This window comes from Hypanus sabinus, chromosome 9 (genome assembly GCF_030144855.1).
Source record: "Hypanus sabinus isolate sHypSab1 chromosome 9, sHypSab1.hap1, whole genome shotgun sequence".
In the NCBI taxonomy this organism is placed as follows: domain Eukaryota; kingdom Metazoa; phylum Chordata; class Chondrichthyes; order Myliobatiformes; family Dasyatidae; genus Hypanus; species Hypanus sabinus.
Window position 1 is genome coordinate 31,812,025 of NC_082714.1, and position 23,884 is coordinate 31,835,908.

At 41.3% G+C, this 23,884-nt stretch overlaps 1 protein-coding gene across 4 annotated transcripts in view; it reads left to right on the plus strand.

Annotated features, from left to right (window-relative positions):
- carhsp1 (calcium regulated heat stable protein 1) overlaps window positions 1–23,884 on the plus strand; it is a 71,519-nt gene that overhangs the window by 6,153 nt on the left and 41,482 nt on the right. The window contains exons 2-3 of one of the 4 annotated variants that reach the window (XM_059979433.1): window positions 16,604–16,785; window positions 19,165–19,202. The exons of 2 other annotated variants lie outside the window; for them this stretch is intronic. The gene's annotated coding sequence lies outside the window, so the exon portion shown is untranslated. The remainder of the gene's footprint in view (window positions 1–16,603; window positions 16,786–19,164; window positions 19,203–23,884) is intronic. One more of the 4 variants, XM_059979435.1, reaches the window with a different exon arrangement.

Here is a 23,884-nt window from a genome sequence, read left to right on the forward strand (position 1 = left end):
ACTAAGATTAAATTTGTTAACATAACTTTCAGATAACCTTTCTGTTTCTATACTTTTTAACATAGTTTCTATGGTGATTTCCTCAATTAATTCTCTCGCAATTTCCCATTCCTCTCAATGTAGGAATACTTGATACTTAAATTGCTGCTTCAGTACAAATAGTTTTACTATATTTGGTACGGTACCAATATATCAGAAAGAAATAATCTTGAAAATAATGAAACAGAAGGAAACGTATTGATAGGCAGCAAGTCCACAGGGCTTTTAGTACTTCATCCCTCACCCCCACCCTGACCAATGTGTGGAGGTAAGGATCTTGGATTATTACGCAATAATTTTGCAGCAGTGGTTTGCACTATCTGTTTTATCTTTTCATTTTCAAGCATCTTGTTAAAATTGTTCTGTTAAAGTTTTTATTCTATGACAACTGCAGTTTTCCTTATTTGATTAGTGTTTCCATTTGTGGGCCCGTCCTGATGTTGCTGATGCTCATTCATAGAGTATTTGCCCTCGCAGTTTTATTATCTTCAGTCTGCTATCCTGATCCTTGGTTTGAAGTGAGAGGCCAACATCTAATCAAGCCATACTCTTGTTTCATGTTTCAATTGAATTAAAGAACTTTGTAAATGAAAATCAATATACAGTAGGTGCTTTGAATCTGAAATAAAAACATACTATTGGAAACACTCAGTAAGACAGGCAGGATTTGTGGAAAGAGCCACAAAGTTGATGTTTCATTGTAACTAGGGAAGAGTAAACATGTTACTTTTGAAGAGGATCTGGAAGTGATGATTAAAATATAAGGTTAGGATTACCACAGTGATAAACCATAGAAACCATTTCCCTGGTAAATTAATAAGAGGACAGAGCTGTAGCCAATGTCCAGGAATCAGGTAATGTTGTTGTAAAGAAAAACTCTGTAAATGTGTATAATCAATCCATAGCTGGCGTGATACAGTGAAGGTAAAAATGCTACACTGGAATGATACTTTGCGTCCTTAATGTCATACTGAACAATATTGGGGAATACTTGATTTGCATTGTCTATCTATGATGTTACTTGAGAAATAATTCAAGCTGTGAAAACTTTGCTTTAAGAAGGATTTTGGCAAGTTTTCCTCATACAAAAGTGTTGTAGCGGTGTGCTACACGCAGCGCTAAAATTAACGACACGGAGTCGGTAACTGCAGTCGAAGGAAAAAACTTTATTCGAAATCTTCAGCCTCACTTTTAAGCCTCCCTCAACCGGCCCCCCATGGCGCAAAGGCTCCAAAGCTCTGTGCTCGCAAACCCCCGTAGGCTATCTAATTGTGAGTCGGTTTGGATGTGCCAGGAAATGGGTCGCCACATAACCCCCCCCAGAACCGGCGATACACACCCCAATGTCCACAGTCTGGGCCAGAACCTGCTTGGGAGGTCGGCCTCTGCGCCGAGGTGCCGGAAACTCGGCCGGTTGCGCCAGGTCCACATGGGCCGGTTTGAGGCGGTCCACCGTGAAAACCTCCTCTTTCCCCCCAACGTCCAGCACGAACGTGGACCCGTTGTTCCGGAGCACCATAAACGGCCCCTCGTATGGCCGCTGCAGCGGTGGCCGATGCCCGCCCCTTTGTACAAACACAAACTTACAGTTCTGTAGGTCTTTGGGTACGCAGGTCGGGTGCCGCCCGTGCTGTGAAGTGGGTATGGGGGCCAGGTTACCGAGCTTCTCGCGTAGTCTGCCCAGGACTGCTGCGGGATCTTCCTCTTGCCCCCTTGGGGCTGGTAGGAACTCCCCGGGGACGACCAGAGGCGCACCGTATACCAACTCGGCCGACGAGGCGTGCAGGTCGTCCTTGGGCGCTGTGCGGATGCCGAGTAGGACCCAGGGAAGCTCATCTGCCCAGTTGGCTCCTCGCAGGCGGGCCATGAGGGCCGACTTCAGGTGATGGTGGAAACGCTCCACTAGCCCGTTCAACTGTGGGTGGTAGGCAGTGGTGTGGTGCAGCTGAGTCCCCAAAAGGCTGGCCATAGCTGACCACAGGCTGGAGGTGAACTGGGCGCCTCTGTCGGAGGTAATGTGGGCTGGTACACCAAAGCGAGATATCCAGGTGGCGATCAGGGCTCGGGCGCAAGATTCGGAGGTGGTGTCGGTGAGCGGGACTGCCTCTGGCCATCTTGTGAACCGGTCCACAATAGTCAGGAGGTGCCGCGCTCCGCGCGACACTGGCAGGGGGCCCACGATATCCACATGAATGTGGTCGAAACGCCGGTGGGCAGGATGGAACTGCTGCAGTGGGGCTTTGGTGTGCCGCTGCACCTTGGCCGTCTGGCAGTGCATGCACGTTTTGGCCCATTCACTGACCTGTTTGCGGAGTCTGTGCCAAACAAACCTGCTGGAAACCATCCGGACAGTTGTCCGGATGGAGGGATGCACCAAGTTATGAATGGAGTCAAAAACGCGGCGCCGCCAGGCTGTCGGGACGATGGGACGGGGCTGGCCAGTGGCGACGTCACAGAGTAGGGTCCTCTCACCCGGGGCCACGGGGAGGTCCTGGAGCTGCAAACCGGAGACTGCGGTTCTGTAACTCGGAATCTCCTCATCCGCCTGCTGCGCCTCTGCCAGTGCCTCAAAGTCTACCCCTTGGGAAAGGGCATGAACGGTAGGGCGAGAGAGCGCATCCGCCACGACATTGTCCTTACCTGAGACGTGCCGGACATCCGTTGTGTATTCAGAGATGTAGGACAGGTGGCGTTGCTGGCGGGACGACCAGGGGTCGGACGCTTTTGTAAACGCAAAGGTAAGCGGTTTGTGGTCCGTGAACGCGGAGAAGGGCCGACCTTCTAGGAAGTACCTGAAATGCCAGATTGCCAGGTAGAGCGCCAACAGTTCCCGGTCGAAAGCACTGTATTTGAGCTCGGGTGGTCGCAGGTGTTTGCTGAAAAACGCCAGAGGTTGCCAGCGATGAGTTGCTCCAGCACCCCACCGACTGCCGTGTTTGATGCGTCCACTGTGAGGGCGGTAGGGGCGTCCATTCTGGGATGTGCTAGCATTGCGGCATTCGCCAAAGCTTCCTTCGTTTGAACGAAAGCGGCGGCGGACTCCTCGTCCCTTGCTCGGACCCGACATCAGGGCGAACAGGGGGCGCATGATCCGAGCAGCTGAAGGGAGGAAGCGGCGGTAGAAATTGACCATACCTACGAATTCCTGAAGGCCTTTGATCGTGGTGGGTCGGGGAAAGAGGCGGACCGCATCTACCTTAGCGGGCAGAGGGGTTGCCCCGTCTTTAGTAATCCTGTGGCCCAGGAAGTCAATGGTATCGAGTCCGAACTGGCATTTGGCGGGGTTGATTGTAAGACCGTACTCACTCAGTCGGGCGCAGAGTTGACAGAGGTGGGACAGATGCTCCTGATGACTGCTGCTGGCTATGAGGATGTCATCCAAATAGATGAACACGAAGTCCAGGCCCCGTCCCACCGCGTCCATTAGCCGCTGGACCGTCTGTGTGCATTCTTCAGGCCGAACGGCATGCGGAGGAACTCGAAAAGGCCAAATGGGGTGATGAGAGCCGTTTTGGGGATGTCGTCAGGATGCATCGGGATTTGATGGTACCCTCGGACGAGGTCTACCTTGGAGAAGATCCGTGCGCCATGCAGGTTTGCTGCAAAGTCCTGAATGTGCGGCACAGGGTAGCGGTCCGGTGTGGTAGCCTCGTTCAGCCTGCGGTAGTCGCCGCACGGTCTCCAGCCCCCCCGTCGCTTTGGGCACCATGTGCAGGGGGGAGGCCCATGGGCTGTCGGACCGCCGGATGATCCCCAATTCCTCCATCCTCTGGAACTCCTCCTTCGCCAGTCGGAGCTTGTCCGGGGGAAGCCGCCGAGCGCGGGCGTGGAGGGGTGGTCCCTGGGTCGGGATGTGGTGCTGTATGCTGTGCCTGGGCATGGCAGCTGTGAACTGCGGTGCCAGAACCGATGGGAAATCAGCCAGGACCCTGGTGAAGTCGTTGTCGGACAGCTTGATGGAGCCGAGGTGAGGGGCTGGCAACTGGGCTGCACCCAGGGAGAACGTCTGAAAGGTCTCGGCGTGGACCAGTCTCTTCCTGGGCAGGTCGACCAGTAGGCTGTGAGCCCGCAAAAAATCCGCACCCAGAAGCGGTTGGGCTACGGTGGCCAGTGTGAAGTCCCACGTGAACTGGCTGGAGCCGAACTGTAGCTGCACCTGACGGGTGCCATAGGTCCTTACTGTGCTGCCATTCACGGCCCTCAGGGGGGGACCCGGTGCCCTGCTGCGGGTGTCGTAACTCGTCGGGGGTAAAACGCTGATCTCAGCCCCAGTATCGACCAAAAACCGGCGTCCCGACCTTCTATCCCACACATACAGGAGGCTATCCCGATGGCCAGCCGCCGTAGCCATCAGCGGCGGCTGGCCGTGGCGTTTCCCGGGAACTTGCAGGGCGGGCGACAACGGCGGGCTTCTGCACCCCACCGCTGGTGGTAGAAGCTCCAGTGTTCATTGGGCCGGGGGTTGGCGGGCTCTGCGGCCGGGCCTGGACTGGTTTGCTGCCGGGAACGTGGCTGGGAGATCTGTGCGAACCTTTTTGGCGTTCCACAGCAAGTCCGCCCGGGCTGCCACCTTCCGGGGGTCACTGAAATCCGCGTCGGACAGCAGCAGGCGTATGTCCTCGGGCAGCTGCTCCAGGAATGCCTGCTCAAACATGAGGCAGGGTGTGTGTCCGTTGGCGAGAGACAACATCTCATTCATCAAAGCCGATGGAGGTCTGTCGCCCAAGCCATCCAGGTGCAGTAAACGGGCAGCCCGCTCGCGCCGTGAGAGTCCGAAAGTCCTGAGGAGCAGGGCTTTGAATTCTGTGTACTTGCCGTCTGCCGGGGGCGACTGTACGGACTCTGTGACCTGGGCCGCTGTGTCCTGGTCGAGGGAGCTCACCACGTAGTAGTAGCGGGTGTCTTCTGAGGTGATCTGGCGAACGTGGAATTGGGCTTCGGCTTGCTGGAACCATAGGTTCGGGCGCTGTGTCCAGAAACCCGGCAGTTTCAACGAAACTGCATGAACAGAGGCGGCGTCGGTCATTTCTGGTCCAAAAATCGTTTGGACTGTCGGGGTCACCAATTGTAGCGGTGTGCTACATGCAGCGCTAAAATTACGACATGGAGTCGGTAACTGCAGTCGAAGGAAAAAACTTTATTCGAAATCTTCAGCCTCACTTTTAAGCCTCCCTCAACCTGCCCCCCATGGCGCAGAGGCTCCAAAGCTCTGTGCTCGCAAACCCCCGTAGGCTATCTAATTGTGAGTCGGTTCGGATGTGCCAGGAAATGGGTCGCCACAGCGTAATATTTTGTCATGAATATTTCCGCTGTTTGTACAAGTATCGTCATTAATGTTTCTAACTAGAATGTGATGTAGAATTTGTTTTCTCCACATGAGTTACAAGTTTGGAATGTGCATGTTTTGCTTAGATGGATCCTCGTTAACACTTTTGTTATAACTTGTCTCATCTGGATGGCTGGAAGACCTATTCTCTGAAGTGTAATGCAGATTTTGTCCATTAAAAGGCACTTTGCACATCCACTGCAAGTACAGTGAAGGATGCAGATTCAACTACTGCTCCTTTTTTTGACCTGCAAATGTTTTGGACTTGGTGGTGCATCCTTTTCCTCAGAAGATTGTCTCCATTCTACATCTCTTATATGAACATATCCAAGAAATGGTTCAGACCAACGGATCCACAGCAGATGCAGCCTCTGTCATTGAACTGCAATATGTGTGTGCAGAGGCCAAGCTCCTTTTCACTTTTCACTTGTCCGTTGAGGTGTATGGAGAACGGGTCCTGTGTTAAACATGTATAAAATAAGATACTCTGTACAGATAGCAGTAAAAGTCTGTGAGGTTGCCCTAGAAAATGTGCATCATGGTACAAAGATGTTTTCAAAGCCTCCTTGGTAAAAAAGCGTAACATTCTCATCAGTTCAAAAGAATTCCAGACCTACAGGCATTTAAAATGAAAAAAAAAATACCAAGAGACAGTGAGAAACATGAATTTATAAGGGAGGAGAGATGACAAAAGGGTGACAACATTACCCAGACTACCTCACCAGTCATCTGTCCCATCAACACCCTGAAGCCCATTTAGAGCAGTGTGTGTCTGCAGATCACGTAAAGGTGTTATTTATCACCTTGACCCCAAGGAAGTTTTGAGGAAGAAGAGTACAAAAAGATGAGTTGTGTAGGGAAGGTAAGTTTCCTTCACTGAAGGACACAAGGCAGATACAATAGTAAATGTTACTGGGCATTTTTATTCTGATGCTAACTATGAGTTCATTTTGACAGTTCACTGGATGTTGACCTTAGTTATCTAATGTTAATTGTCTGGTATTTTAACCAGCATGTAACTCATAAATAGAAGCACTGCGGAGAGTGGTAATGCTGCTAGGATACAAAATAAAATAAATTGCCTCATAGCATTAACAGTTTTTCAGTGGTGTTGAAGGTGCTTACTTGTAATATCTGCGCATAAATGTTTAGCAATGTTTAAATGAAAGGTGTCTAAAGCATTTGATATACTGATTATTTCTTCCAATGTTGGAATCACATACTTCATTATTTCATTACCACTTGTAATTTTTAAGAGAAGAATATAAATAGCTTGGTGTCTTTGACATGTCTAATGCAGCCTCAGTGAGGTACAGTTTTTAAAATAAAAATTCAAGGGTTGTATAATAAATTATTTGACATGAAATATAAATATTTTATTTGCTAGCCTAAATATGAACAGAACTTGCATATTATTTCTGAAAATACATTGTTGAGGATGGCATAATGGTATAATAATTAGTGTTGTTGGGGTATAGCTGTGTTGGCCTGTGTCAATCCTGACTTCCAGTGCTGTCTGTGTGGTATTTTCACATTCTCTCGATGGAGCACCATGGGGGTCAGTTTCCTCCTATATCCCAAAGACAAAACCGCAACAGTTAATTGGCTATGGTAATAAGTTGCAGATAGGTGGTTGGAGAACCTGGGAGAAGTTGATGGGCATGTACGAGGGGTTGCGTTCAGGGAAATATGGGGGATGGGAATGCTCGGAGAGCCTATGCATTATGCTAATCTCATTTCATTCTCCCTATGTCTCCCTCAATTTCCACCAGATTCTGCCAATCACCTACACACCATGGGCAATTTACGTTGACCAACTAACCTGTGCATGCATGGATTGTATGGTGCACCCATAGCAAACCCATAGGGTCTTGGGGAAAATGTTTCAGATCTACAAGGACAGCACCTGGGAGGCTGGAAATATGAAGCAGCAGCTTTGTTAGCTGTTGGACTGTGCCAGTCTGGTGGTTTGGACTTTCTGCCCAGTGTTGGTAGGTTAAAGATGGTATTGGATTGATTTGATTGATTGGATCTCCTTGAGACATTGGAGCAGAATTATCTCATCTGGTACATGAGCCAAATTCACCATTTTCCCTTTCAACCCTATTCTCCTGACCTTCTTCCCATAATATTTGATGCCCTTAATAATTAAGAACCTATCAGCCTCCACTTTGAATATACCCCATGATGGCCTCTACAGCCATCTGTGGGAATGAATTCCACAGATTCACTGACCTCTGGCTAAAGAAGTTCTTCATCTCTGTTCTTAAGGGACATCCTTCTATAATGACGCCGTACCTTCTGATCCTAGACTCTGTCACTGTAAGAAACATCCTCTCCACACCGATTCCATCTTTTTGTGATTTGTCACCAACTGTAGTGTAGTGTGAGCCATCTAGTCTGACATTCGCCCTGATCATGCTGAAGCACCTCCCAGACTTATGACCATTAAAAGCCACAGGGACAAAGGGCAGCAAATTATTATGCCTCTGCCAAAAGGTTCCCTTCCAAACTGCACAGTACCTTGAGGTGGAAATACGTTGAATTTCCTTTATGATTTACCTTTAACCCATGACCTCTAATTCTAGTCTCACCCAACCTTGGTGGAAAATGCTGCTTGCACTTACTTTGTCAGTAGCTCTCATAATTTTGTACACCTCGACCAAATCTCCCTTCATTTTCCTCACCTAATAAAGTCCTAACTTATTCAACCTTTCCCTAGAACCCAGATCCTCAAGTCCTAATATCATCCTTGTAAATTTTCTCTACTGTTTCAACCTAATGATTTTCCTGTATGTAGGTGACCAGAACTGCAGGTAACTCTCCAGAATTGGTTTTATCAACATCTTATACAAGTTCAACATAACATCCCTTCTCTTGTACTCACAACTTTGATTTATGAAGGCCAATGCACCAAATGCTGTATTTGTGACCTTATCTATCTAATACACCTTATGCACTCAAGTTTTAATTGGCCCACAATTGGCAGCTGTTTCCTTCGCCTGACTTTTTCCAGAAAGAGAATTGTATAATCATATAATATAAAATAAAAATATATCCTGGAACTCTCCCTTCTGGAATTCATGATGGTTCTCACCTTCTGCTTCCAGAATGTAATTGGAGATTGGCAATAAACCCAGCGAATGCACAACCATTTGTGTATCTGGTGATGTTTGATTACAATGTAGAATTGCTATTTTTTTATAGTTTGACTTTGCTGTGCTTATAATTGTAACAGCCTGGGAAAGGCTTCACTGCTAACGTAATGGTCTTTCTGTAGAAGCAGTGTTTGGGTTGTGGTTAGAAATCATGGGTGCTTTGGAATGTGAGCCATCCAATGACGGGAGGGTGTTTTCATGCCGTGTGCCTGGCACCGGGGTGATCTGGGTCTTTTGTTCGGCGGGAGATGAAGAGAGAAGACACTGGAGCGGAGCCGCGATCCGAAGAAGGCCGGGGAGACCGAAGGAGCATCAGCGAGGGGCAAACCGCGAGCTCAACATGTGCACATCAGGTTGCTTCATTAATATGGGCCCTTCCCTTTCTTTGCTTTTTCTTCACTAATCCTATAGTCAAATTAAGAATTATAAAGCTAAATCGTTTAATTGTATGCTGTGTACTGTCTGTTATTTCCTGGTACTGATTTGTAACGGTAAAGGATCACACAGCACCCCGCAAGCAGTGGGTTTTGAGGTGGACTCGCATCTCAATCTCGGTCATTTGGCAGGGCCAGAGATTGTCTTCCTTAGACTTAATGCAGCCAACGGAACCAGAATGCTACATAATCTTTATATAATTGTCTGTATGTGTGTAATTGTTTGATAAATTTTCAGTAATTGTAATATAATTGGTTCTGTATTTCTCTAGAAGTTTCTCTGCAGCCTGTGTCACGCCACTGAAGCTGATTATTTCAAAGGCTTTTCCTTACCACTGGAATATCTTTATCTCTCAATTGAGCTAGTTTTTTTTAGTATAAAATTACCTGACTTTGTTTCTTTTACTTACATTGTTTGTTCCTGTAACACCTAATGAACAGCTGTAATCACCAAGTTTTATGCCTCAATTCACGACTTCCGAAGAATCTCTGGATCACAATATCACCCAAATACAACAGTCGGAAATGCAGCAGGCATTTGCAGTGATGCAGGGGTGGACTCGACATCTGCTAGCTTTCTAACACTTATGTGGAAATCCACTTTGACAGCACTGGTACTGCTGAAGTTTGGGTAGTTGCCTCCTCTCCCTGCAATTAGATTGTGCTTGTATTGAGGGTCAGAGAAATGGCTTGTTTAGATTTAAAAAAATATTTAGAGATGCAACCTGGTATCATGCCCTTCTAGTCCAACGAGTCCACACCACCTAATTGCTTCCATGTGACCAATTAACCTACTCACCCATACCTGTTTGGAATGTTTGAGGAAGCACACGGGGAATGTATTAACTCGTTACAGAAGCGGCAGAATTGAACCTGGATCACTGGCTCTGTAATAATGTTCCCTCACCTCCACAATCTCTAGAAAGGGAGCCCAAATCTTTGGGATAGATGTTTCTGTCCTGCAAAACAAATGCCACTGAAGTGCTGCTTGCTATTTGAAGATATGCATGCAGACCACATTTTAATCCAGATACTTAGTGGTGTTAAAGGATGAATTCTTTAAGCAGTTATTTTGTATCCACGTGTATCCGGCTGGGTAAAATTCCATTAGCTCTTTGTCCTAAGCCACATCTAACCCTTTTATTGAGTAAAAAGCAAAAGAGAATGAGCCATGTTTATAGAGGAAATGAATGATTTTAAATGCTGCTTTTGTGTATTATTATTGCAAAATAATTTAATAAAACAGTACAGTGCAGAAATGACTTGGAAGTATAGATCATGCTGCAAGGAGCTGGGTAAGTGATTCCAACTGGTAATGCTATACTAATTAAATATATCATCCTTAGTGGAAACAATCTCGGCTCCGTTTGAAAACAAACCAGAGGGAGATGCCAGGATGACCAAACCAGGAATATCACAACATGGAGGCAGAAGCATTTGGTTTATTCAAAATGAGATTATGAACTTGTAACAAACACAAAACAAAGTGATCTTGAACTAACCAAATAGTCTCTCCGCAATGGATCCATCCTCCTCCAGTCCCACGATCTTTGTCTTTCCCCTCCCACTCCTATAAATCTAATTCATCCACAGACTTTCCCCCACCAATCTGCTTCTGGTCTATCTGCCATTCGGTTCCAATATCATGTTAATACTTAGTAGATTCCAGCAATGTGTGTACCTGCTTATCTCCACCCAGTGGCTGTGTCCCACCTTCATACAACCCTCCCCCGTACCTCACTCCATTTGTCTTTTTTCTGTTTCCATCCATCTTCAACTGTCTTCCCCATTCCACCTCTCCCCTTCCCTACCTGATGTTAAAGTCTGTCCCAGGCCATATAGGCTCATCAGGCTGGTGCTTATGTCGGTTTCTGTGGCATGAAGCAACTGAGAGTACGAGACGGCCCATTGAGTCTGCTCTGCCATTTCATTGTGGTTGATCCTTTCTCAGTCTCAACCCCATTTTTCTGCCTTCTCATAATCTTTCAAATCCTGACAAATCAAGAACCTATCAACATCTGCCTTAAATGCACCCAATGATCTGGCTTCTACAGCCGCCTGTACAACAAATTCCACAGATTTATCAGCCTCTGGCTATAGAAATTCCTCATCATCTCCATTCTCTATGGATGTTGCTGTATTCCAGGGTTCCCAACCTGGGGTTAATGGTAGGGGTCAGTGGCATAACAGAGGTTTGGAACCCCTGCTGCAGACTACTCCAGGATAGGAAACATCCACATTATCAGAGCCTTTCAACATTCAATAGATTTCAATGAGACACCCCACTCCCTAATTCTTCTAAATTCTAGTCCTCTTAAAATGAATGCTAACATTGCATTTGCCTTCCTCATGTCTGACTCAACCTGCAAGTTAGCCTTTTGGGAATCCTGTATGAGGATTTTGCACATCAGAGTTTTGAATTTTCTCCCCATTTAGAAAACAGATTATGACTTTATTTGTTATACCAAAGTGCATGACCATGCTCTCCCTGAGGCTGTATTTTATCTGCTACTTCTTTGCCCATTCTCCTAATTTAAGTCCTTCTGCAGCCTCCCTGCTCCCTCAACACTTAATCTTACTCAATCAGCATGCAATGATGTAGTAGTCCAAAAGTATTGTTTGAAGGCAGACCATTATCTGCACCAGATGCCTGTGCTGGTTTTGTTCCAGGTGCAGTCAATCAAAAGAACATGGAAGGTTCCACTGGATGAATTTCTCTATCAATAACTATTGGGAACTAATATAGCTTTATAGTTCTTTTATCATAAACACGAGAAAGTCTACAGATGCTGGAGATCGAAAGCAACACACACACAATGCTGGAGGAACTCAACAGGCTAGGGAGCATCTATGGAAATGAATAAACAGTTGATGTTTTGGACCAAGACCAAACTTGGACTGTTTATTCGTTGCCATAGATGCTGCCTGGGCTACAAAGTTCCTCCAGCATTTTGTGTAGGTTACTTATAGTACTTTAGTAGTATTGATATTGTTCTAGTTTGTTCTGTATTTCATTTAAATACATAATTTCTTACTTGGTTAAATGGCAGCTTGCCTTTTCTTTGTACGTTTTTTAAATATTTCTATGAAACTTTGGCTAACTGTGTTAGAGGCTTAATTGGGCCAAAATGTACTGGTTCCGATTAACTGGAATCCACTGTATTAGTTACTTTAATTGATACTTTTGCACCTCACTGGAAAGAAACCACGGTTGCAGTAGGTCCTCAACTGAACCATGTAATTAGAATTAAACTGTAAATATATTTTGTAAATTGAGTGCAGTGATGCAAATAGATTTATCTGAATCAGGCCCTCTGCAAGGTTATGCTGAGTATGCTTATCTGACCCTGAGTATTTTAGCATTCAGTATATTTGTTTTGTTGTATTATTTTTGTTCCTTTCAGTAGGTTTGAAAAATAATTTTTATTAGGCACTTCAGTGGTTTATTTTTCTATCGGAACAAGAGGTTGTGGATTTAGTGTCACTGTGTGCAGAGTGTGATACTGTTATTACTTTAGTCAAGGGGTGAAATAAATAAATCTCATGGCATTTGTGATAAGTAATAATATTGATCATTGTTCCGAGCAATTATTTTGGAACACTTTGTGACATCCTAATTAAGTGAAAGTCATTACACATTTTTTCCTATTATTTCTACATAGTACTATTACTGTGCAGCTTCTTATTTCAAAGCACAGTATCTAATGAGGTCTGAACAGTTGATTTTATAGAAAACACAACTTGCCCAATGGAAGCTGGTAAGATTATTTACGATAAACTTAATCAACATGAACCAATGAACACAATATAAATAAATTAAATAGATGAAAGGCATGGGTGAAAGATAATTATATGCAAAATGTCAGTCTCCAGCACTTAGTCTATGTGGCCATTGGCATTGATTGATAAGGTAATTGCTATCTTTCTCATCATGCATGGGAGTGGGGTTGTTGCTATATGCAGCTAGTTTAAGCAACCAGTTTCTCAGGAGTTCATTTGCTGTGCATTTTTCAAAATAAACTGCTCGACTAATTGAACTTAAGAATGCTTGAAAGGTGTAGTTCTTAATGAGCAAAATACATATATGGACTTTTATTTCTTGCTTTTTTATTTTGCCCCACTAAATAATTGCCTTTACTAAAATAATTTCCATTTCAATATGGTTAATGGGAACTATACATAACAGATTATACTGCAGTTCAAAGGTTCATTTTATTATCAAAGTATGTATGCGGAATACAAGTCTGAGATTTGTCTTTTTCAGATTGCCGTAAAATACAGAAAAACCATGAAGTCATTGACGATGGTCACAGTGACATTTGTTTGATGTTAAGACAGCAATATCAAAGCATTTGCACCGTCCCATTCTATCATATTTTTTATTGAAACAAGACAATGAAAATGGAGAATGAAATCCAGTTGCTCGCTCTAGTCTCTCTCAACTTGCTAAGTTGGCATCTGTTTATAGAGACCCTCCACTATCAATAGCACTTATCTTAGAAATCTCTGAATCTATATTTGGTTTTGTGTAAGAACAATACTTAGTGTAGTGATAGCAAGGAAATGACTGAATGCAGCTCTAAAGTAGGTCAAGCATGGGTTATCATTCCAGACTGCAAGAACTTATTTCACTTTCTCAGAAACAGATTGTTTCTGTTTTTACATTTGTCAGTACTCCCATCTTTTCAATGATTGGCTCTTTGTTGAATCTTCAAATGCATAATTTCTAGCAATTGTCTTTTCATGGTGTACTTGAAAATTCTCTTTTTGCTTTAGTGGTCTTTTCACTAAATGTTTTCCACAGTAGCTTTAAAAACATATTCTTTTTGGAATTTTCATGCCTCCCTTTTTTTTCCTTCTTCCCAGGAGGGACTGATGAAAAATATTATTTTCTATTGCATCCTCAGTTGTGAAGACCTGTGGGAGATTCACAAAACAAATAGAGTTTCTTTCTTAATTCTGTTTATAAACTATGATTAGTTAGTGGAATTTGGCCATTAATAAACATTTTCTTGAATGTGCAGTCTCTCAGGTGATATAGAATATTTGTAGTTATTTGCATCCTTTGCCAGCCATCTGGTGCACACTCATTCTATTTGGTTGACAGTGAAAGCTAAAATCTCAAAAGGTTGATGTACAAAATACTCCAGTGCCCTGCAATATATTCCATTCGAACAGGCACAAAATGTTGGAGGAACTCAGCAGGTCAGGCAACAACTATGGTGAAGAATAAACAGTTAACTTTTTAGGCTGAGATCCTTTATCAGAGTTGTGCATTGGTCCTAAAAGTCAACCCACAAACTACAGAAAATCTGCAGATGCTGGAAATACAAACAACACACACAAAATGCTGGAGAAACTCAGGAGGCCGGGCAGCATATATGGAAAAGATATATCTTTTCACCTCCGTTCAGTGCCATGAATTCCAGATTGTAACTTTGAACTATTTCTGTAAGTTCTCATCAGCTTAAGTTGTCTGAACTTTACGGTATATTGGGTAGTGCTTAGAATGAAATCAACATAATTGCTTTTCTTTATTTAAAGAAAAGGAAGTAGGTAGGATAATTTAAGGGTAGTTAGAGAGCTTGGACCTGTAAAATGCTGCTCCTGCACAGTGTGCAAAATTATGAACATTTCCAGTGTCCATACTGACCACATATATAGAAAACAAACTCAGCAGCAGGTGAGGGCCTTTTGGAACTGGATCTGCAGATGACTCACTGCAGAAAGCCCATAAGGTTGAGATATTGGCACATTTCATAAGGTGGTCACACCACAGGGATGGTAGAAGATGGCAGGTTTTTGCAGGAATTCTCAATGGCAATGCTCTCTATATGAGTCTCTGGCTTGGATATTATTGGAGGTGATAGCTTCTTGGGAAGCACAGCAAGTATCAGCTTTATGTCATGTACTGACTGGTGCCCAGGAGTCAAAAATGGTAGCAGAGCTATTAAATTGAGGGTTCTGTTTTTAACAGGTGTCTTTGTGATTGGAGATATGATTCCACAATAGCAGGTTGCACCGTGATGTGAGGATTAAAGATCTCTTGGAAAAGCCATAGAGCATCTTAAAAAGGGAAGATAATTAGATAGTGGTCATAGTACACATTGTTAACAACAATATGGGGATAAACCACTGCAAGATGGGTTCCTCACAGAACAGTCCACAAAATTTTAAAGCATATTACCAAATTTGATGAGATTTCTTTACAGTGGAGCTAACTTCTGTAAGTAGCTTAATTGAAAAAAATAATGTTATGTATGAAGTGCACTGTCCTATAATTAAGGAGAAAGAATATCCAATTGCTTGGGCACACATTAAAGGTTAAGTTTCAATTAAGCTGATAACAACGCAAGTAATTTCTGATTGTTGCACAAGCAACCATGTAATCTAATTGGTTAGTAATTTCAGAGAAAATCTTCAATTGCCAAGAGATTGTAGAGGTCTCAAAAGGGATTATATTCCCTCTTCCAGATTCCATATTTTTCTATTTAAAGTTAAAGTCCACAATGACAATCAGTGCTTCAGTTCTTGCATTCCAAACTAAAAATTTAAATGTATTTATTTAGTTGAGGAAGCTGCAGTTAAAGCCAAGAATGGAAATTGATAATTTTTCTCAAGCTCATTTTAAAAACAACTCTACTCTCTAGGGACTTGGATAATCCATTTCTTTATAATAACGATGCATTCAAAATAATGAGTGGGAGGCTCCAAGGATGAGAATTTTACTGTTTCACCATGGTTATGGATGACATGGTTGAAGGAGTAGAGATTCATCTGTCTATTTTCCTGTCCACTCCAAGTTCAATGGCACAGCAAGTAGAGCAGAATACAGCAAAGAAATGTTAAGGAAGTCAGGTAAACACTTAAGTATGAAGTTACCTTTTCGTTTTTAGAACTAAAAAAAAAGATGGATCAGAGTATTTCCTAACTGAGGAGAAGCTCAGAACTGACAAACATAGAGCGTGGGAGATTCAAATGGAGAAATCTCTGGAAACCATCACGTGGGAACAAAACATGATTATAAAGGTCTTTAGATTATTAATGTTTAACACCAGGTTGGAATATAAAAGGGTGCAAATTATGTTAAAACTGGACAGATCATTGATTGGATTCCTACCAGAATACTAAGGTCATTTCTAAATCTTAGGAAAAGTCCATTGACTTTGGGGCCGTAGAGCAGATGATGTTAGATTGCATACACTGGATTTCAAAATAGATGATTAAAAAGAAATCTAATTTAGATAAGATGATTAAAGGGCTTGATTGAATAAATTAACATGAAGTAATACTTTAATTGTAAAGCCTGAAACATGTGATGAGTGGGAAAAGGCAGCTGGTGTAACTTCAGTTTATTTCTAGGTAACCTATATGATGCTGAATGTTGTTCCCATTCAGTACATCTGTGTAAATGATTGTAAGTCATTGTTAGAAAAGTAGGAGCTTTTCAAAGAATTGAATAAATGACCAATTTTTAAAAAATGATTAGAGTGGAGCAATGGCTTAGTGTAGTCTAGTCTATTCCATTCCTTTCCACTTGTTGAGTGTCCTTAGTATTCTGGTAGTGTTTCATAATTTTCACCCCTTTTGGTTTCCACCTGCACCATTATTCAAAATATTATTAATGTTTCTTTATGCATGCTCAGACCAGGATATGGTGGCGTTTGTTTCCCAGTTGGATCCCGACAAAAATGTGTCTAATTAAAACTGTAGTTACTTTGCTTGATGGATGTGGGTACAACAAGGAATGTTAGCAAAGGCAGCTGAAAACAACTGCTTGCGAGTAAAGCCATGGTTGGAAAAATGAAAAAAAAAGCCTTTCAAAGAAGTAAGTAAATTAACATTTTTTGATTTTAAAAATTATTAGAGTGATGTAATTGTTATACGTATGAAAATAATTTGTTCTATCTAGAAGCCATAGAATATTGAGGGCAAACAAAATAGGAGAGGATTGGGGAAGGGCAGGTGTACAACAGGTGAGGTGTCCAAGGAGGAGCTGAGAACTATAGAATCTTAATATATCAAAGGTATGGAGGGAAACTTAGAAATTAATAATACAGAGTAGGTGCACAGAAGAAGCATTGGCAGGTGAGATTGAGGAAGGCCATGCTGTTTATAAAAATGTGGAAGGGAGAATTGTAAAGATCTAATTGGAGATAAGAAAGTTCAATGTAAAGGTGGCAGACAAGTATGTTCAAAATGAAGAGAGACAAGATTTTTCTTAAGCAGGATAGATTGCCAGGTTCAAACAAAATGAAATTTTGGTAATAAATTTCTTTGCTGCAGGAGAATAGCAGAGGACTGCAGAGGTGAGCAGAGTGGTGGCCAGTGGACCTGGGGAAAATGGGATATTGTGTTTGATGAAGGTAAATATGGCAAGAAGGGAGAAAGATTGATACCAAATAGAATTTTAGAAATCATGTCCACAGTTGCATGAAGATAGTAGGACAAGAAGACAATATCAATGTCGAACAAGGCGAAAATTTGACGTTCTTGGCAAGCTATAGTGTACAAGAATCAGGGAATTGATTTGCCAGAATTGTGTCAAGCATTGGTTAGCAAACAGCTGAATCACTAATACAATTCTTGTCACATCACCATATGAAGGATATAATAATAACTTCCCATGAACTGACAAGAAGAGGCTGGAGAATTATAATGATCTGGAGGAGTTGTTAGGTTTCCAATGTGGTGAATATTGGTAGCTAAGCAGCTGAGATAACCTTGAATTGTAGGTGTGTAAAATTATGAGTGGCTTTTCAGGCCAAGTAATAAGGAATCATATCTACTAAGAGAGATCAGTAAGTAGGGGAACTAGAATTAAGCTAATTTCTATATGAGGGGTCCCAACCTGAAACGTCAACTGTTTATTCATTTTCATAGATGCTGCCTGGCCTGCTGAGTTCCTCCAGCATTTTGTGGGTGTTGCTCTAGATTTCCAGCATCTACAGAATTCATGTGCTTCCATTTTCTAGATGATTTGGAAAGTAGAGCGATTTTAATTCATCCTAATGCTTGAAAGGTGGTGGTGGCAACATTGCCATTACAGTTAACAAATACTGGATGACAGTTTACAGGATTTCAAAAGTGGAGTCTATGGATTGTAGTTAGAATGCGGGAATACCTAAGTGCCTCGTTCTTTGCCTGTTACGGGAACAACTGGCTGTCCTCTATATATGCAATGCATTTTTGTGTTTTTAGTAGTGGATGTTCAAATGATGTTGGCACACGATAGTTGGAATCTCACATAGATTAGTCGGAAAAAGTGTAGGTGAACAATAAAATAAGTCTTCATTCGGAAATAGGAAGAACAAAAACTATTCTGCAAAGTCATTGAATGTCAAGGGTTTCTTAGAGTAGTGGCAGAAAATAAATTCTCGTATTTGGAGCTTTAAGGTCAAAGTTTATTGAATCTATAGCTAATGAATAAATTGATTAGATGTAAAAATGTATCTTGTTTCCTGAAATACAGAGACCCTTGTAATTTTATTGTATCTTTCACTGTCTTTGAATGCCCCAAAGCATTTTGTAGCTCATGAAGAATTTTGTAGTCACTGTTATACGTAAGTCTATTTGTGTACAGTGAACTCTCAAATGGGAAGAAAATCATTCTTGGTCATTTCATAATAAATAAAAATGTGTGCAAAATTATTCTTTTCATCTAATCTTAATCATAAATCAAAAATCTGCAGATCTGGAAATCGTGAAATTAAAACAGGAAAATGCTGGAAACATTTAGCAGGTTGGGCAGCGACTGTGGAAAGAGAAATAATGACAACATTTGAGGTCAAGGAAAGGATGAAGGTTTAGTTTTCTCCTTCATTCTAGCCACTCAAAATCTGAATTTTTGTTGCGTGCAATGCATTTTATATAAAGTTGAATTTGATGATCTGAGCACTAGCATATTTCAGAATAATGTGTGAATTAAAATAACTGATATTAGACATTAAAAATAGCTTTTCTCCCCTTTATTTACACCACCCACCAAATTCTGCGCTTATGGTTCAGTTGGTGAGATACCTATAGCTGCTGATGACATTCTTGTTTAAGAAATCACTAAGGATGATCTATCCACTTTTTTTACTTCAGTGCTATACCACTCATACTTGGCTACTTGATAAAGTAGAAAAATTGCTTATGCATACAAAATAGAGGGACAAGTTGAGGCTTATCTAAGAATTGATGGACCATTCTATTTTTGTTACAGACATTTTCTAATGATCTACCAAAGCAACACCAGATCTGGTAATTAAAAAAATACAGTGACAATTTTATTTAATAACTCATATCTATCATAGTTGATGACTGGATTCCTTCTAGATGGATAGATTATACCTGGCCTTGGAAAATGTTTTCTAGCAGCATTGCTCACTGTGACAGTGATTTACTGTTTTAATAATGCTTATCTTTTTATGCAATCCTTGTCACATTGAAATATTGCCTTTTGAAACAGTCACTATTGTTAAGATAACACAAAGCTCTTTTTGTCTACTGTGATTGAAGGGCAAAGAGTATAAGGGAAAATTCTATAATTAGGATGTGAATGGATATAATTTGTTGAAATGTGGCATGATCAGTTTTAGTCATGATGCTGAGAATGATTGAGATGTTGGAAGGTCAGCGGTGATGAATAATCTACTTTGATTTGAATAGAGTTATGTGTACAGTTTTCTTATGTGAATTAGTAAGTGCGGAACCCCCCCCCATGCAATTTAAGTAGCTAATTAATTCTATTTTCTGTGTATGGTGTATACACACTGCATTTGCAATTAAGTCTAAAGGTTCTGTATTAATACTCTGCCCTGTTGTCCATGTCTATTTTCTCTGCTTTTCATTATGCTAATTAAGAAGTCAAGATGCTGAATGGATTAATTACTTTCCCCCAGTTCCTCCTTTGTTTACCCCACTATAGACTCTTGTGTGCACTGAGTATTTTCTATCTTCTCTGCATAGTTTACTTGCCTAGAAAATGCCAGCATAGATTTGTTAAAGGCAGAACACGTCTTACTCCCTTTTTAATAATGTAATAGAGGTTTTTGAGGGAGATTCTGTAGAAGTAGCCTGTAGTTTTTCTAAAAGTCATCAGGAAAAAAGGCCATGGAATAAAAGGGACTGCAGTAACAAAGGAAAAGAATTATCTAGGTTACAGGAAACAGCATAGTGAGATGTTTTTTCAGATGGGAAGGAAGTGTATGGTAGAGTTCTCCAGGGATAAACATTGCTCTTCCTTATGTACAAGCAAACCCCAGGCTACTGAAGATCTGACTGGTGGAGATTCATTTTCTGTAAGTTCTCCCATGTCAAAAATAAATTTAGCTGCTGTTCATCCTTTTGGGGAATATATGCTACAACATATAAAGGGTGTTAAACTTTATTCTCTCAAACCAGAATTCAAGTGACTTCTTCCTTTCTCAATGACCCACTAGAATGCAAATAACAGTGTAATCATGTGTGTGGAAATTTGAGACCGTAAGACATTGGAGCAGAAATAGGCTATCTGGTCTATCAAGTCTGCTTCACCATTCAATCCTGGCCAATTTTTATTTTTGACCCCATTCACCCACCTTCACCCTGTGACCTTTAACTCCTTTACCAAATCAATAACCGGTCAGTCTGTGCCTTAAATCATCCAATGACTTGGCCTGAGGATGCTCTTATTCCATATCTTTATCAGTCCACATAAACAAGAGAACTGGAAATATTATCACATCTTAAGGAAATAATTTAATATTTCTACCCAAAACAATCAAAAACATCTATATAATTTCTTAATTCAAACATTCAACTGGAGTCAGACTTTGTTAATAGACTAAATTCACCAATACAGTTATGGAGCATATTATTAAATGGGCATTCAATAAAAGAAATTATAATCATTTAATTATATTTCCAATGACATTTGTTGCTAAAGTAGAGTGCAAGTGCAAGTAGAGTGACGTCAGAGTGCAATATCTTGGTTTTCGGAGATAGTGTTTTTGGTTTGTGTACAATTATCATGAAAATCCTTGCATAATTTGGGGTCTGTCTGTGTGCTAATATTTTTAACTTAAGTGTAAAGAACATGAAATTTGTGAATTAGCAGGTGTAGTAAACTGCCAGCACCTCAGGCTTGTAGAATAGGCAGCTTATTGGCAAATGAAATTTGTTATTGGAAAGGTTACATTTTGGTAGAAAGATAAGCAATATAAATGGGAGGACACAATTCTAAAAAGGGCATGAGAAAGGTCAAAGGAGATATCTGTGCATTGGAAGTTGAAGTACAAGTCAGATGGAAGCATGCATGAGATAGAGGATCTGCTATGACCATCTTGGATGGCAAAATTGCAAAAGGAAACATGCTCTACAGCTGCCATTTCTTGTGCTCTTCAAGCCTCTTTGTTTTGCAATATACTGCTGCTGCTGAAACATCAACTCTGAGTGCTGCATTAAAGTCTTCCTGTGGTTTGTTGGTGCTACTGTGTGAGATGCCTGCAAACAAATGACATCGAGTCCGGGAGTACCTGCTCAGTCAGACATACACTGTCTCAAAGCCCTGTTTAGAGGGCACAGTGTATGGTTCTTCCTCCATAAGTACTGAGGAATTAGGTCTGTATTACTTCACAAACACATTGCTGACAATGTTTGGAATTAAAAAACTGCTTACATGAATGTATTGCAAGCAAATATAATGTATTTGATATAGTCAATGCAGATAATGCAATGTCTATCATAGAACTATTTAATTTATGAGTAATGCTTTGCTGTAGTTTGACCTACCAACTAATCATTGTCATCTGTGAGCTTATAGTGCAATCTCTAACATTCCGTTGGCTTCTCTACCGTTTATTTTCAATACAATGGATTTGGGACACATCAGGACCAGTATATTTGGCCCAATTAAGCTGCTACCCCAATTAGCCAAAGTTTCATGGAAATAGTTAAAAAGGTATTTTAAAAAAGTCAAGCTATCATTTAACCAAGTACCAACTTGTATATTTAAAAGAAATGTGGTATCAACAATACTACAGTACTATAAAGCTATTAGTTCTTAATATGTATTGATAGAGGAATTCATCCAGTGTACTTTTGATTGACTGGATAAGAACTAAGTCAGCTCAGACACATAATGTAGATAATGAAATGCCTTCACAATCCTTTTGACAATTGCATCCTCCAAATGCTCATTTTCATTGTACATTCAAAATTGTCAATATCTCAAATTCTCTGTAGTTTCTAATTTGTTGAAGCAATGAAATCATTTCATTTTCGCTCCCAGCCATTTCTTGCATCTCCAAAGCTGAATGCTTGAAAACTCAGTGAGCAAAACAGTTCTGAATTGTCCTACTGCAGTTCTTTCCAACTATCAGTGTCAGAAGTCACTGGTTTTTGAAAACACACACAACTGATGCCATTTAAAAACTGTTCATTCCAAGCACAGTAAAGCGTCTAATGACCACACAGTGCACGTGACTGATGCTTGTTAGAAAATGTTTAGTAACAGGCTTCTGCCCCAAGTGGTATAGTATCCCAAATAAACAAAGGGAATTCCAGCTATTTTCTCAATGTAGTTTTTGTTCTTTAAGCATTAGCCTAAATAAGCGGCTTCCTCGATTAACATATGACCCATTTAACTGGAATCCACTGTACTTTGAATTTCTCAATTTTCTCAGACATTCTCAATTTTCTGTTACTATTTTTCTTTTACTGCTAATCATAGTTTCCATTATTCTTGGTCGGTATTTATTTTAATGATTGTTTCCATTAATTTTAAATGTAAACATTAAATCAGGGGTAGGCAACCTTAAGCACAAATGATTTTCTAGCATGCGTTATTCATTAATTTGAGGCTAAACATAACTAGATGTACTTAAATGGATAATTCCCATAATTCAAGTATTTTTATTGCATTTATCTGGCCCACCATCCATTCATTAATATGCGATCCAGCCCACAGTGGCAAAAAGGTTGCCAACCCCTGCATTAAATATATGGTATGTGGTTTATATTTACTCTTGGTAACGATTCCAGATAACGATTCAAACTTTTTTCCACTATGTCATATCTCATGAACAAAGTCATCTGCAAGTCAAAACCTGAACCTGGAAAGCTTGTATGGGTTAGCATGTGATTATAGATGATTGTACATTAATTCAAGATCAAGGAGGATTGATATAATGTTATAGTACCTTTCCTGAAAGATTGTTTGTCTGTGACAGAGCAGTTCTGCCACAAGTTCTTCCTCTTCTGCCCCCCACCTCAGTAATTCTCATTATCCCTGCCTGGCAATGTTGACATTATGCTTATCAGGTGTACGTGCTAGGCTAAGGCGCAGCATGGACACTTTTCTTCGTATTTGCACTCTCCACACAGTGGCTTTCTCTGACGAGTCCTGCTGGTGATAATAAACCTGATTCTGATTCTGGTTCTGTTGTTGCTTCCAGTTTCAGGGAGGGGACCTGACTGATGGGTGGGGTGTCTTCAAAAAAGGTGCCTGTTTGTGATGGCACATACTCTGTGCTGGCTCCTGGAAAATGGTTAGTTAATGATCTTGGTTGTGTAATGACATAGTGATCTTATTGTGATAAATTTATTTGTGGACATTTGTGATTGTGAAGAAGGATGTGACCACCTGTGTTTTTGTGTAATTGTTCAGGCTCACAGTAAGAACTCCCCTGCATTCCAAAGAATGGACTTTTCTTTTTCTCCTTGAGTAAGGAGATCCTTACTTAAAGGTTGATTTTGGCATAAGTGAAGAGGGAGAGAGGGTGTGGTAAGGTGAGGTGTATTACATCAGAATACAGTGATTTATATCAGCCAAGCATATGCAGTTACTGCATGGAAAGTGCTTGATATATTTCTTAAATTAATGCAACTCATTGATTTTATTATACCTTGGCTACAATAAAGGTCAACTCGAGAAAGGGTTCCTGATTCCTTCAGGTGCTGTA